Source organism: Phascolarctos cinereus, unplaced genomic scaffold (genome assembly GCF_003287225.1).
Source record: "Phascolarctos cinereus isolate Bilbo 61053 unplaced genomic scaffold, phaCin_HiC Scaffold_5;HRSCAF=322, whole genome shotgun sequence".
Lineage (NCBI taxonomy): Eukaryota > Metazoa > Chordata > Mammalia > Diprotodontia > Phascolarctidae > Phascolarctos > Phascolarctos cinereus.
The window spans coordinates 17,946,022-17,960,402 of record NW_027555958.1 but is presented as its reverse complement, the minus strand read 5'-3'; the positions used below and the strand labels follow the sequence as shown (position 1 = coordinate 17,960,402).

The 14,381-nt window shown below is 41.5% G+C and overlaps 1 long non-coding RNA gene across 4 annotated transcripts in view; it reads left to right on the top strand.

Annotated features, from left to right (window-relative positions):
* Positions 1–588: 588 nt before the first annotated feature.
* Positions 589–14,381, top strand: part of LOC144457472 (uncharacterized) — a 145,754-nt gene continuing 131,961 nt past the window's right edge. Inside the window, exons 1-2 of one of the 4 annotated variants that reach the window (XR_013486801.1) lie at positions 589–951; positions 2,892–2,962. This is a non-coding gene — a long non-coding RNA (uncharacterized LOC144457472). Of the gene's footprint in view, positions 952–2,891; positions 3,030–14,381 lie in introns of all 4 variants that reach the window. The other 3 variants (XR_013486799.1, XR_013486800.1, XR_013486798.1) reach the window with 3 other exon arrangements.

Below are 14,381 nucleotides of genomic sequence, written 5' to 3'. Positions count from 1 at the left end.
CTGGTGGTTGGCAAATCCAGAATTAGCCGCTTGGCTACAGATGGCAACTCTTACACCGATCGGGTAGAAGGAATCATGGACTATAACTAAACAGATCTGAATTTTAGTCATGGTTTGACTAATGACTTGCTCTCTGCTCTAGGGCGAATGTGACCTTTATCTTCAGGTTTCCCAATTGAAGAGTGTGAAATGTAGACTAAAATCAATGATCAACTGTTAAGAATCCTATCTAATCAGCGGAACCAATACTTGTGAATCAAGTTCCTATTTGATTGTATAGGCCTTATTGGTAAATTTATAAGAGCTTAACTGAACTTTTGCTGACCATGGAAGGGGGGAGGGAATATGGTGCAGCCTGGTCATAAGATGTTTGTCCACCTAGGGACTTTCCAGGAGATGTGAGTCAATCTGGTGACAAACTGTGCTTCCATGGGACTTTCCAACTCGGTGTTTTTTCTGTTGCCATGGGGCACAGAGATCCCCTGGGTCAAGCCCACCCTCCATCTCTGTGTCAGATCAATCACAGTCTTACTTTAGTTTACATCACTGGACTATTTTTAGCACCCTATATAACCCGCTACCTTTTCAACTATGTAAAAGAGCTGCTCTGACTTTCAGATGCACCCTGGACTACTGAAGAGCCTTGGGTCCTTTTTATTGAGATCTGCTAGCCACAGTAATAAATTGATCATGCTCAAACCTTTGTGCCTCAGTTTCTCTTTATAAATAGATTTTATCATGACAGGAGAGATTTTGAAGTAGTACTTTTAGGTGTCATCATGATTTAGAGGTAGCTGTGGGTTCTCAAAGGCTATGAGAGCAGAGGGATTCAGAGAGGACCTCTAGAAGGTCCTTCCAAGATGGACCTGATGTGCTCATTATCCGATGACAAGCCCAGATCATTCTGGAGTTAATGTTGAAGAAAGGCATTGTCAGAAGCCTGGCCATCAGGTAATGATCTTTTTTTCCCCCCTTAGTTATAACAGTACAATATAAACTTGTATTTTTTCTCTGCTTACATATGTACTTGTCTTCTCTGTTAGAATGTAAGTGCCCTGAGCTTGTCCATTGTTTCATTCTTTTTGTTTATATAACCCAGTCCTTAGAACAATGCCTAACCCACAGGCATAATCAATGCCTCCTGAAGGATTGTAATCTTAATTCATATGTTCTTAAATATTTTTTTTTTCAGAATGGCCCTCTGGATTTATTGTTATAAGGAATTCCCAGTAAAAAAAAAGAAATCCTTTCTAGTGAGAGGAAGGACTTGAACCCAAGTGTCCATGCCTCTGAGGCTGACTCTTTTATTCACTATGCCATACTGGCTCTCAATAACAGAAATAACAAAATCAAGCCTACCACTGCCAGGGTGCTCTTGAAGATAGAAGGAGATTATGGTTATAAAAATACTTGAGAAAAAGTGCTGTTATACAGATTCAAGGCGTTAACATGTATATATTCTATAGAGAAGATTCTTGTTCAGGCAGGGCTGGACCTCCATGGTCTCTGAGGGCTCTTCCATCTCTAAAAGTCTGATTCGAATTCTGTGTAATAAATAAAAATAAAGTTAAAATAATATTAATAATAATGTAATAATTATAAATAATAAAACAACAAAAATAATATTATCAGAACTATAAATTAATACAATTAATTAGATACTAGAGAGAATTAAATTAGAAATAGAAATTAATTATAAATAATAATATTAATATAATATTAAATACATATAGTACTATTAAAATGATAATAAAATTAAAATAAAAGTAAATACCATTGTCTCTCCCTGCCTCTGTTGAGCAGTGTCACTCAGCCCACGCTCTGGTGGGTTTCCCTTGTAACTCTAGAATGATATGGCCTAGTCATTAGACAATAGGCACAAGAGATCCACCTTGGAAGGACCTTCACTGGCCAAGATGGGAGGGGCCTCAGATAGTATGACCCTCCCCACCCCCAATTTCTTTTCTAAATTCCAGGTGTAGAGGATTTAGTGAAAGATTAGGCTGTAACAGCTACTCCATCATGGAACAGCTCCGTTCCATAGTTCATGCAGCCCTTTACAGACTATGGACTGAGAGGGGAAAGCAGAGGACATGGAATGCTAAGGCCTCTTCCACTTATGCAGGTGACACTAAGACCTCCTTTCCCAACCCAAATATACAAAGGATTTAATGCCATCAAGGGTCCTCCTTTTGGGGGAGGGTAGTAGAGGAACAAACCTTGGATTTCATCGGCGTGGTTGACCATCTCAAAGGGAGCCAGTGCACCCAGGGCTCTGGGCTGGCTGCTACAAGATGTAGCCAGCTTTCAATTGGAACAGATCAGCTCTTCTAAGGCTGGTCTAATGGGGTATCAAGTGCTCACTACAAGTGAGAACCTACCCTCACTCCAAGATGCTACTTGCAGGGACAACCTTCCCTCCTTCTTATTGCCACCCCATGGGTCTCCCTCACCCGTGTGTACCCTGGGATCCCATGATTTTCTGTCAATCCATGTCTTTATCTCCATATCCCCTCATGTCTTCCTGTTTTCCCTTGTTCTCTTCAACCTTCCAATGACCTTTGCCTTCATGTCTCCCTCCCTCACCTTTTTCTCCTACCTTCACCTACACTCATCTTGAACTTCTGGGAAACCTTCTTTTCCCTCTGACCTTGGGAGTTAGAGAGAAGTCAATCCCTTGTCTTCTTTGAAAACTTGGGCTATAGGGGGTGAGGTAGGGTGGGGAAGGAACAGGAAAAGGTATATGGGAAGTAGTAGGGAGATGAGGTTTGAGAATTTCCCACGACACTTTGCCTAGATCTCTCATTTTTTTCACTTGTATCATAGGGATCAAAGATCTATAGCTCAAAAATACCCCGAAAACCATTTTGTCTAATGCTCTCATTTTGCAGATGAGGACACTGAGGTCCAGGGATTTCAGTAGCTTGTCCAAGGCCACTTGGTTTCATTTGAAACCAGGCAGGTAAGTATCAGAAACAGGATCTGAACCTGGGCTTTCTGATCCCACAGCCAGCTCTCTTTCTTGGAAGGTGAGTTGTCTAGCCCAACCTTTTCATTGTGAAAACCAGGAAGTGAATTGGCTTGCTTACATTTAGTAAGCACCTACTGTGTGCCAAGGATTATGCCAAGCCCTGGGGATTCAAAGAAAGGGCAAAAAATCGTCCTTCACCTCAAGGAGCTCATATTCTAATGGGAGCAACAAATATGAGAAAGACTAAGTATAGGTATCTATAGATCTTATAGCTATTAATAGATATGCATCTCTATCCTCTGGTTTCTTCAATTATATATAACCAAAAGATAGAGTGGATGGAAGGGAATGACCTATTACTATCCTTTGCCTCTGAAAATGTGGTGCTTGAAACTGACTAATTGAACTGTGTTGGGGTATTGTCTGTACAGAATTAGTGCCTTCCCCCCTTTATTTTCTGCAGGTTTGGGAAGGGCTGCTTTTAATTCTGCTTCTGCCTCAGCAAAGGCAATGTGTCTGCCAGGCCAGGCAGAGCTGAAACCTCCTCCTTTTCCCTCCTTCCCCATCCTTCTCCTCTTTCCTCCTCTTTCTCCCTCCTTCCCCCTCCTCCCTCTTCTTCCTTTCTTCTTCTCCCCCTCATCTTCCTCTCCCTTTCTCTTTCCCCCCCTCCATACATATAACATAGAAATATACATCTATACATGCACACACACATTTATATATAATTATTGAAGAGACCAGAGGCTAGAGATGCATGTTTAGTAATAAAATCACTGAATTATAGAACTCTCAAATTATGGCATCTAGTCCAGCCGCTACCAAACGCTGGAATTCCATTAACAATATCCTGATTAAATGGTCATCTGGCCTCTGTTTAAAGACCTCCAGTCACGGGAGGAACTTGCTCTGTCTCCAGGCAGCCCGTCCCATGATTGTGACAGCCCTCATTTTGATGGTATTTCCCTGATATTAAGTTGAAATATGGTTCCCTTTGATTTCCACCCCTTGGTCCTAGTCAGAGCTGGCTCTCTAGCAGAATGAGTCTATCCCACGTCTTCAAGACAGCTCTGCAAATACTTCAAGGCAGCCTCCATGTTCTCTCAGAGTACCTTTACTCCAGGCTAAGTATGCCCAGTTCATTCAGTTTGCTTTTCCTGTGGTGTGATTTGGAGTCACCTCACTCTCCTGAGCACCTTACACCTTGGCAATGCTCCTCTGAGATGTGGCATGGAAACCAGACACAAGGAAGAGCAGGTCTAGGCTGGGCAGAGAACAGCAGATAGATCACCTTCTTTGTTCTGATCTCAACTTTTTGATGAATCTGTGATCTCATCAATGTGGTCATTCCCTCCAAATGTGTAAATTTCAATCCATCCATACCTTGTCATCCTCTATAATTTATGTCTGTGCCCTCAAATAAATTATTCACAGAATATGTGTGAAACATACTCGATTCCTTCTTCCTTAAGTCTTTAAAAAACCTTTTGGGGTACCAGTTGCTTCATCCTTCACTTCTTTCCTCCTTCCCTTCTTTCCTCCTTCCCTACTTCTTCCTTCCTTCCTTCCTTCCTTCCTTCCTTCCTTCCTTCCTTCCTTCCTTCCTTCCTTCCTTCCTTCCTTCCTTCCTCCCTATCCTCCCTCCATCTATCCCTCTGTCTCTCCTATCTATGTCTCCTCAAGTTCAGGGGCTATTTACAGCCTTGATCCCACTACCTATCAGCATGCAGGGCTTTGTCCTGCTCCATTTCTGATGTAGGCTAATTCACTTCTCCTTAGGCAAGCTCATCCACCCTCTCCCCTGTTCCAGCCCATACTGCTCCCCAGGGCCCACTATATTGCTTGGCATCACTGTATCACTGGCATCACTAGCCCACTGCAGCTCAGAATTCCTTAGAAGAGATATACCAGCCTCAAGCTCCCTGGTACCATGCACCACTCTGCTTGGAGATGCCAGTACCTTCTTTAAGGACTTATCATTCTAACAGCATGTAGAGAGTGAAGGGGAGCATACAGAAGAAAGATATGGAAATAGCAATGGACATAGTGTGGCATAGTGAGGAAGAGGCAGAGTGTGTCAAGATGATTAAAAAAAACCAACCCCTAAAAGGAGGAAAATGCCTACTGGGTGACCAGGTAGTGTACTATATTTCTTTCCTCTTCTTCTTGTCTTGCTACAGTTGCAGTATCTACCCACTTCTTGTATGATAAAGTTGGAAATAAAGATTTTACTACCAGAGGATTATTGACTGATGTGAAAAGGACCTTAGAGGCCATCAAATCCAACTCCCTAATTTTTGTTGATGAAACTGAAGCACAGAGAAGTTAAGTGACTTGACTGAGGTCACACAGCTAGTAAGATGAAGCTAGTTTAATCTCCCTTTCTGTGTTTGGAATTATTTGTCCCCATTTCTTCCTAGAATCCCAGGCTTCCTTCTGCCCCCAGTTCAAATGGCATCTTCTGCTGGAGGCCTTTCTGGCCCCCACCCCTGAGCCCCAGCTGTGAATGCCTCCCCCTCTGAGGCAGCTTTCTTCTACTTTGCACATATCACATACTCCTACTTATGTATATGTTGCTTCTCCTATTAAAATGTAAGCTCTTTGAGAGGAAGGACTGTTCTTGCTTTTTCTTTGCATCCTCAGGACCCAGTACAGCTCCCAGCACTTAGTAGGTGTTTAATAAATGGTTGTTGATTGACCAAACCCAGGACCTCCCCTGCCCTGTACCCTATCCTTTTATTCTAATTATACTAATGAGAACCTGGGGCTTCCAGAAGAGTTAAGGGACTTGCCCAAGTTCACACAAGTACCAGAGCACATTTTGAACCCAGATCCTCGGACTCAAGTCAGCACCCCTTCCACCTCACCTAGCTGCTGTCATGATAGCTTTGCAAAAGAAAGTGACTCAGCACTGGGGACCAAAAGTGTCAAAGGTCTGAAAATCTAACAGATTGGAAATTTGCTTTTAATCTTCATCTGTCTCAGGGAGCCCTGATAAATTAAGAGCGTGGGTGAGGGAGAATCGCATTAAAGGGTACTCTTGAAGCTCCGCGGTCTTAAGTGTTCTGGGCTTCACCTCGAGCCTGAGCCTCATAAAGATCAGTTGTCAGACAATAATGCATTCTGCCCTCAGGTCACTTTAATTAAGGATTAAATTGTTTTCTTTATCTCCCTACTCTAGGGTTTACTGAGTTTTTTTCTTCCTTTTTGGTTGTTAATAGCAGGAATCTAAGTGCACTCTGAAGCTTTAGTTCCATTTAGATGGGCTTCATCTCTCCTGCTGTCATCATGTATTCTATATAATATAAATAATGTGTGTGTGTATGTGTGTGTGTGTGTGTGTGTGTGTGTGTGTGTGTGTGTGTGTGTGTAGGTGCATAGAGAGCTCACCTTGGATCCAGGAAGCTCTGGGTTCAAGTCTTGCCACTGACATTCTGACTCTGTGATCCAGGACATGCCTCTCAGCTACTCTAGGCAACTCTCTCACACCTAATTCAAAGAGAACATGCCCACCTGCGTTGATGGAGGAAGATTTTTCACTTAGGAGTTTCCCATCCCAGTGAAATCATAAGTCAGGTCCTTATTCTGATGTTCAGTGTGTATGGAGTCACTCTTTTTAATTCGCCCACTGTCTATTTTTACAAACCGTTGCTACGAAATGTTGTAGTGAGAAGAGACCTGGAGTTGTGTTACAGCTGTGTGATCTTGGGTGAATTCCTTACCCTCCCTGAGTTTCAGTTTCCTCTTCAGGCAGGGTAATATCTGCTTCCTAAGTCACTGTGGGTGAAGAGCTTAGCTATCAATCACTGTAGAAATGGGAGGTCTCTGTTGCCATCCCTGGTGTCTAGGTCATGACTGGAGGCAAACTCGAATTCCTCATACAGAATGGTGGCTCCTTGCTGGCCTCCCACCAGGGAAGGCAGCAGACACCTTGGAGAGATGATAATTTCATTTAGCTTTTTCAAGTCAAGTTTCTTCTGTCTCTTGAGTGTTGAAGGACTGGAATGGGTTAATGCAATGGTCATCCTGTGGTGTGCAATTCTTTCCAGTCCATCCTCCCCCCACACCTGATAGTGACATCTCCCCTTCTCTGAATTCATTTTTAACCTATTTCGCACGCTCCTATATAAGAGTCGCAAAAGTCTCAGTTTATAAACTCCTTGAGGGATTGTTTATTTATTTATTTATTTTTGGTGAGGCAACTGGGGTGAAGTGACTTGCTAGGGTTACACAGCTAGTGAGTGTTACGTGTCTGAGGCTGGATTTGAACTCAGGTCCTCCTGACTCCAGGACAGGTGCTCTATCCGCTGTGCCAACTAGCTGCGCCTGGATTGTTTAATTTTTTGTGTTTACATTCCTAACATTCGTCAAAGTGTCTGACGCATAGTAGGTATTGAATAGATACTTGTTGGTTTAATTAAGGGCTTTTGTGAGTCTAAAATTTTTGTTTCCAGTTCTTTGGCAAAAGGATAAATGATAATGGTCAGTAAGCCCTTATTAAGTACCTGCTATGGGCTAGGCTTTTTGCTAAGTGCTGGAGATAAGGCAAGGTAAAAGCCCAGTCCCAGATTGCTAGGAGCTCACATTCTAATTGTGGAAACAGTCCAGGCAGGCAACTATGTGCATACAAGATATACAAAGGGCAAATGGAAAGTGATCTCAGAGAGACCACACCAGCCAGGGGAGTTAGTGGAAAAGCCCCCCCTGCAGAAACAAAATTCATATAGAAGTTAATGAACATGTAGGCCTGGGCTAGGGGCTGTAACGTGAATATTTAACAGAGAAAAATGGCCTGGGGAGGGTTCAGTTATACCCTTGAAATGTCCCTTCATCATACTGCGTGTCATAGAAATGACTTTGAATAAGATTGACTATTTAACAGACTAAGGGAGCTTCCCTATCCACTTCAGTGATGTTCGCTTTTGTCTTTAGCTTAGGGAGCTACCCAAATCATTTCTGTTCCAATGAAGCTTTGCTGTTGTGGTTATTGTTGAGTCCTTTCAGTTGTGGCTTACTCTTTGTGACCCCATTCAGGATTTTCTCGGCAAAGATCCTGGAGCGGTTTGCCATTGCCTTCTCCAGCTCATTTTACAGATGAGGAAACTAAGGCAAACTGGGTAAAGTGACTTGCCCAGGGTCACACAGCTAGTAAGTGTCTGAGGCTGGATTTGAACTCAGAAAGACGAGTCTTCCTGACTCCTAGCCTAGTGCTCTATCCACTGTGCCACTGAAAATATCCCTCTAGGGCAGTTAAGATACCACAAAAGAAAACTGGTCTCTATAGTCATGCCATCCTTTGACCATTAGCACCTAATGTGTATAAAATGAAGGGGCCAGACTGGATTCTCTAAAGCCCCCTCCAACTCCAAATCTAGAGTCCTAAGCCATGATTGCTAAAATGATTTTGTTGTTGTTCTTTTACAATAGTTAAATCTATTAAAAAGCTTCATAATAAACTTAATATTAAACATTACCACAAGCAAACTCGCTTTGCAAATCTTTGCATTGAAGTGAATGAACTTCATTGCGCAGAATGTCATTTCAATTTCAGACATTCCACCTGAGTCTTCAGCAGGATGGTTTTTTCGGTTGTCTAAATTTCCACCTGTATCCCTCCCTTCCTCTCCTCAGAGAGCCATCCCTCATAAGAAAGAATTTTCTTCGTATTTACTTTTCTTCTTATAGTCTTGTAACTGGTGTCTGTGCTTTTTTTCTCCACTGAGTCAACAAGTATATATTCAGTGCTTCTTATGACACGAAAGCTCATTATTGGGCAAACTTCCAACCCTCCACTGGCTGCACTGATCAGGGGCTTCCCTGATTTCTCCCCTGTGCTCCTTCATCAGGTATCTCCCCTAGCCCCAGTTTCAGCCTCCTTTTGTGTATTGCCTTCCCCATTAGAGTGTGAGCTCCTTGAATTCAAGGAATGGTTTTTGTTGTTGTTTTTTGCCTTTCTTTGTAGCCTGAGTGTTCAACACAGTACCTGGCACATGGTAGGAATTCAATAAAAGCTGGTGAACTGCCTGACTAATATCCATCAGTACATCCCCCAAGATCTGCGCTGTTCTTGGTAATCACAATTAGTGAAATAACACAGCGTTCCCTTCTCCCTCCCCAACCCCACTTCAGTAGGACCGTGGACATCTTGTACAGGGACGTGATGTGGTACAAGGACACTGGAGTGGATGTTAAACCCCTAGGTTCTGGTACTACATGAGCTGATGGGCTGTGTCACCTCGGACAAATCATGCTCCCTCTCTGGGCCTAGTTTTCTCTCTCTGTAAAATTAGGGGGCCCTACTAGGTGGTCTCTAAGGGGTTCCTTCCAGCTGTGGTTTTATGATTTGCCATTATGCCTGTTTAATGGAGTCTAATGTACTTGAGCTGGTCTAGAGGAAAGAGAGGATTTATCTCCGTGTTTAAGTGGTTGGGATGTCTATGAGATATTAGAGTACGCAGTGCGCCACGGTAGATGTAACCCAACCCAAAGAGGGCTTCTAAGTGAGGAAGAGACAACACAAGCATTCATTATGCTGGAACCATTTGTCTGTTTAGAATGCATTAAACAAATAAATATGTGGGAAAGTGCATGTTAAAGGATCAGAATTTACTTCCTGTCAGTTGGAGAAAGGCTTGCCCAATTAAAATTTGTGTTGGTGCATTTACTCTATCTGCGTGGACTTGACGCACTATATTAATCTGGGCAAGATACACTGTAAGTGCAGGCTCGTTTTCTTTCCTTGAAAAATGTCAGTCTGGGATCACATGGGCCATCATGGAATTGAGTGAGACATGCCACCTGACTAAATGGGGTTGAGCATTGATTTGAGTATTTTCTTTCTTTCTTTCTTTCTTTCTTTCTTTCTTTCTTTCTTTCTTTCTTTCTTTCTTTCTTTCTTTCTTTCTTTCTTTCTTTCTTTCTTTCTTTCTTTCCTCCTTTCCTTCTTTCCTTCTTTCCTCCTTTCCTTCTTTCTTTCTCTCCTTCTTTCTCTCTTTCTTTCTCTCTTTCTTTCTCTCTTTCTTTCTTCTCTCCTCCTCCCTCCCTCCCTCCCTCCCTCCCTCCTTCCTTCCTTCCTTCCTTCCTTCCTTCCTTCCTTCCTTCCTTCCTTCCTTCCTTCCTTCCTTCCTTCCTTCCTTCCTTCCTTCCTCTTCCTCTCTGTCTCTCTCTCTATCTCTCTATCTCTGTCTCTCTCACACGTGCATGTGCTCTGTCTGTCTGTCTCTTTTCATTTTAACATTCATTAAAAAAATTGGATCCAAATTCTCTCCCTGCCCTTAGCTTTCCCCCACAATTGAGAGGGCAAGCAACTATAGTATATTTTTGTAAGAGGATCCATGCAACTTGAAATCATGAGGCATGGGCATCTTTCTTACCATGAATCAGAGTGTTTAATGCTGGTTGGTGGGTCTGCAAGGCAGCCCTAGTAAAATATCTCAGAAATCAGGTGGCTGCAGTTCTCAGTCCTAGGCTGGGTTTGGGATGACCACAGGCATTTTGGGAATACGAGAAAAGGCTGAAATTTAGAGCCATCAAATCTGGGTTGAGGTTCTTAGTCTTACAACTTGCAGATATTTAAAATTCAGAAGCCCAAGGAAACTGGTTCCAGTTACCTTAATTGCTTTAAAAATATATGTTTTTTAATGATAACGAGTCCACAGGGGATAGAGACGTAGCCTGGGAACCAGGAAGACCTGGGTTCAAGTCCTGCAGGTCCCCAAAACTCTCCAAGACACTTAGTTGCAGATGTGCTGATGTGCACTGGCAGGAACTTCCTCATATCAGAGTTCTCTGTACCATTGAAATCACAGGTGCAATCCCTATGCCTATCCCATTTTAGTGATATCTTTTGCTTTATGATAGCTGATTCTTCTCTCTTCTGCATGTTGAGTCCTCTCTCATTTTTTAGAAACAAAATAAAACTAAAGTAATTAAGTGAAAACATGCTACAGTGATGGATCTTGTACCTTCTCTGCCTTCGAGAGGGAGCTATCCTCACTATCTCTTCTTTAGGACGTTCAATTTGTGATTAATCAGAGTTCTAGTTCCTTTCCAGTCACAGTCTTGTAGCCGCTGTGTCTACTGTTCTCTTGGGTCTGCTTATTTTTTCTTCCATGTCAGTTCATACAAACCTTATATTTATTTTGTGAAAGAAAATTTTATATCTTGTGTTTCAGGCACAAGCTTGCCAGAACAACGTTAATTTACATCATTACAAATCTGAGAGTGTGGCCAATTATTATTCATCCAGTGATACTGATGATATTGTTTTGTTCCCTTCTGACAGAGAGAGAGAGAGAGAGAGAGAGAGAGAAGGAGAATATAAAAGATATAAAAGGTCTGAACATCTTTAACAAGCCACCATTCTGGTTTCAGTTGTAACATTTTAGTTATAACTATAGCTCCACAACGAGATGAAACAGCTCAAGGAAAATTCAGCTAATATTGTACTTCGTCCAACAGAACAATAGTCACAGCTTTTGGCATGAGCTTGGAGAATAATTCTCCTGAAATCTTTCACTCCTTCTTGAACTACTCCCTTTAAGAATTCTCTTTTCCAGCTGGTCAAAAGTGAACTCAAGAGATTCTCCTATTAACATAAGTAACCAAAGGGACTTCTTCTTTTAGTCTGAGCATTATTGCCCTAATCCAGTTTTAGGCAGATTATTCAAGGTTTGCTTTGCCTATGTCTGGTCACCATTCTGTTAACCTAGTAGAGAAGTCCTTGCTGGGGTGAGGAGAAAACAGAGGAGCAGGGCATTGTTGTGGAATTGACAGTTACAAAGCGACTGGTAAGGGTTTCCCTTTCACATTAGTCCAAAGATTAGGATCATTTTAAAATACTTTCTTAATATTCTTAAAAGGAATTTTCTTCCATCATCTGAATTTCTCATATTTGCAATTTCTCACATATGTGCTACTATATTAATATATTATGCACATTATAAAATATGCACAAAACTAGAAATTTAAAAATATGGGCTAAAGATGATAGGTAGTATTCTAACATATTTTTGTCTTTTTCATTAATGGTACAAAAACCCTTTTGGCTTTTTAAACTTATTACTAGTATTTAGGGGAAACAATGTGATTGAATGAGCTTCATTATCTTTAAAAAAAATCCCTATGTATGTTCTTAGGGCTAGAACGGACTTATAAAGAATATTTTTGTAAGTAATTAATCAGTTAATTTGATCAAGTGGCCCAGCAGACTAAGTGAGTTTTAAATATATATATACACACATTAATTGAAAGATACACAGCAATCACATAACAGGTTATAACAATCAGTAAATATAGTAGCTTGTCAGTGAGAGCAATGTTTCTTTGTATGTAGATATTCATTGTACATAGTGAAAAACATCAAACAAAATGATTTGTCTATGATTTCAACTCAGCAAAAAGTTTTTTTAATATAAATCCATTCCTTATACTTTATGTGGTTCCGGCTTGATAGATTCTATCCTGTTTTCTCCAATTCATTTTTTGATAGCTAAATTGTATTTTTGTGTGACTTAGTTTGGTTGGATTATAGTCAGGTGATAGATGCTAAGTATGGGCAGCTAGGTGGTACAGTGGATGGAGTCCTGCTCCTAGAATCAGGAATGCTCATTTTTTTTTTTAAGTTCAAATCTGACCTCAGACACTTACTAGACTCCATCCGCCGCAAGTCACTTAACCCTGTTTGCCTTAGTTTCCTCATCTATGAAACGAATTGGAGAAGAAAAAGGCAACCTGCTAAGAAAACCCCAAGTGGGGCTGTGAAGAGTCAGACATGACTGAAATGACTCGACAGCAGCAGTAATAACAACAACAATAACAATGTACCAGGCACCTTCTAAGTACTGGAGATACCAAAAAAAAAAAAAAGGCAGAGAATCAGTCTCTATTTACAAGGCACGCAGTCTGATCACTATGTCCAATGTGACAATGTGCAAACAACTCTGTACAAACAAGCTCTATACAGGATAAATTGTAGGAAATCAATTGAATGAAGGTGAATCAGGAGAGGCTTCTTGTGGAAGGTGGGATTTAGCTAGGAATTGAAAGACAGGAAGGATAGGGAATATTTTATAATAATACTAAAAAAAATAGGCTGGGTCGAGGCTGTAAAGGAATTTAGATGCCAAGCAGATGATTTTATTTTTGATCTTAGAGTCTACAGGGAGTGAATGGAATTTATTGGGGTGTGTGTGTGTGTGTGTGTGTGTGTGTGTGTGTGTGTGTGCATGCTCATGCACCCACGCATACTTGTGATATGAACAGACCCACACTTTGGGAAAATCAATTTGGCAGCTGCAAGGAGAATGGACTGGAATGGGAAAGCCTAGTTGCGAGGAGTCCAATAATGAGGTATGATACAAAGGCATAGAGGGGGGATATGAGAAGTCAAAATCTTGGGGTAGAACACTTTTGAGTGATAATGAGTCTAAGGTGTGCCTACCCTCATAGATGACTGAGTTAGAGAGGAAATAGAAGTCATCACAGGAGAGTTGATGAGGGTAATACACTGGAAGGCCAGGGTATTCCAATGTCATTGATACGAACATTTAAGTCACTAAGGATGAGGAGTAGAGCGGAAGACTGTGATCCAGTTACTGAAATCATTGAAAAAAGACTGTGACCTGATGATAGGTAGAGGACAACCATAGGCATCTGCGAAGCGTTATTTAACATGAGAGAAATGATTATCAATAACTAATGATTTGGGGAGATGCAGAGATCCCTTTTTTTCTAAAGTCCTTGTTTCAAAAGTCAGTCTCTGAAGGTTAAATTAACTTTCCTTTCATTTGTGGTCAGACCCCACCCCACCTTACAAGGAATTTAATCTAATGTGGGGAAGCCTATTGGCACTATACAGCTTTGGGTTGGGATCAATTCTTTGGCTAGTTTACCCAAGGCTGGCAATATAGAAGTAAATGACATCATCAAAATCTTTTAGAATAGGCCCAGCCCCTCATTGTAATATTCATTCTCTCTTATTACTTGTTAACCAATCAGAGTTGATTGCCACCCTCTGGAACATCCACTTTTCAAAGGGCATATAAGCTATGAGCCTGCTGCCTTGGGGCTCTTTGGCATTCAAGATGCTACTGACCTCTCTTATTAAAATGCTAGCATTATTTTTTAGCATTATTGATAAAATGTCTAATTACCCAGAAATTATGTCTCTCAAGCCTTTTAAACATCAGAAATGAGTTGTTGTGAGCTTCAGAGGAGTTGCTTAGTGATGGCGCAGAGGCAGGATCCAGAAGAGGAAACAGAGAGCTAGGCGTATGCTGACTTCATTGGCTATTTTGTGTTGGCATCAGCAGAGAAGGAATGACCAGCATTGAAAAGCCTGGGATCTCTTGCCTCCCATGTAGAATCCCTTTATATGACTCTAGTAGAGAAAGGGAGAACAGAAGCTTCATGG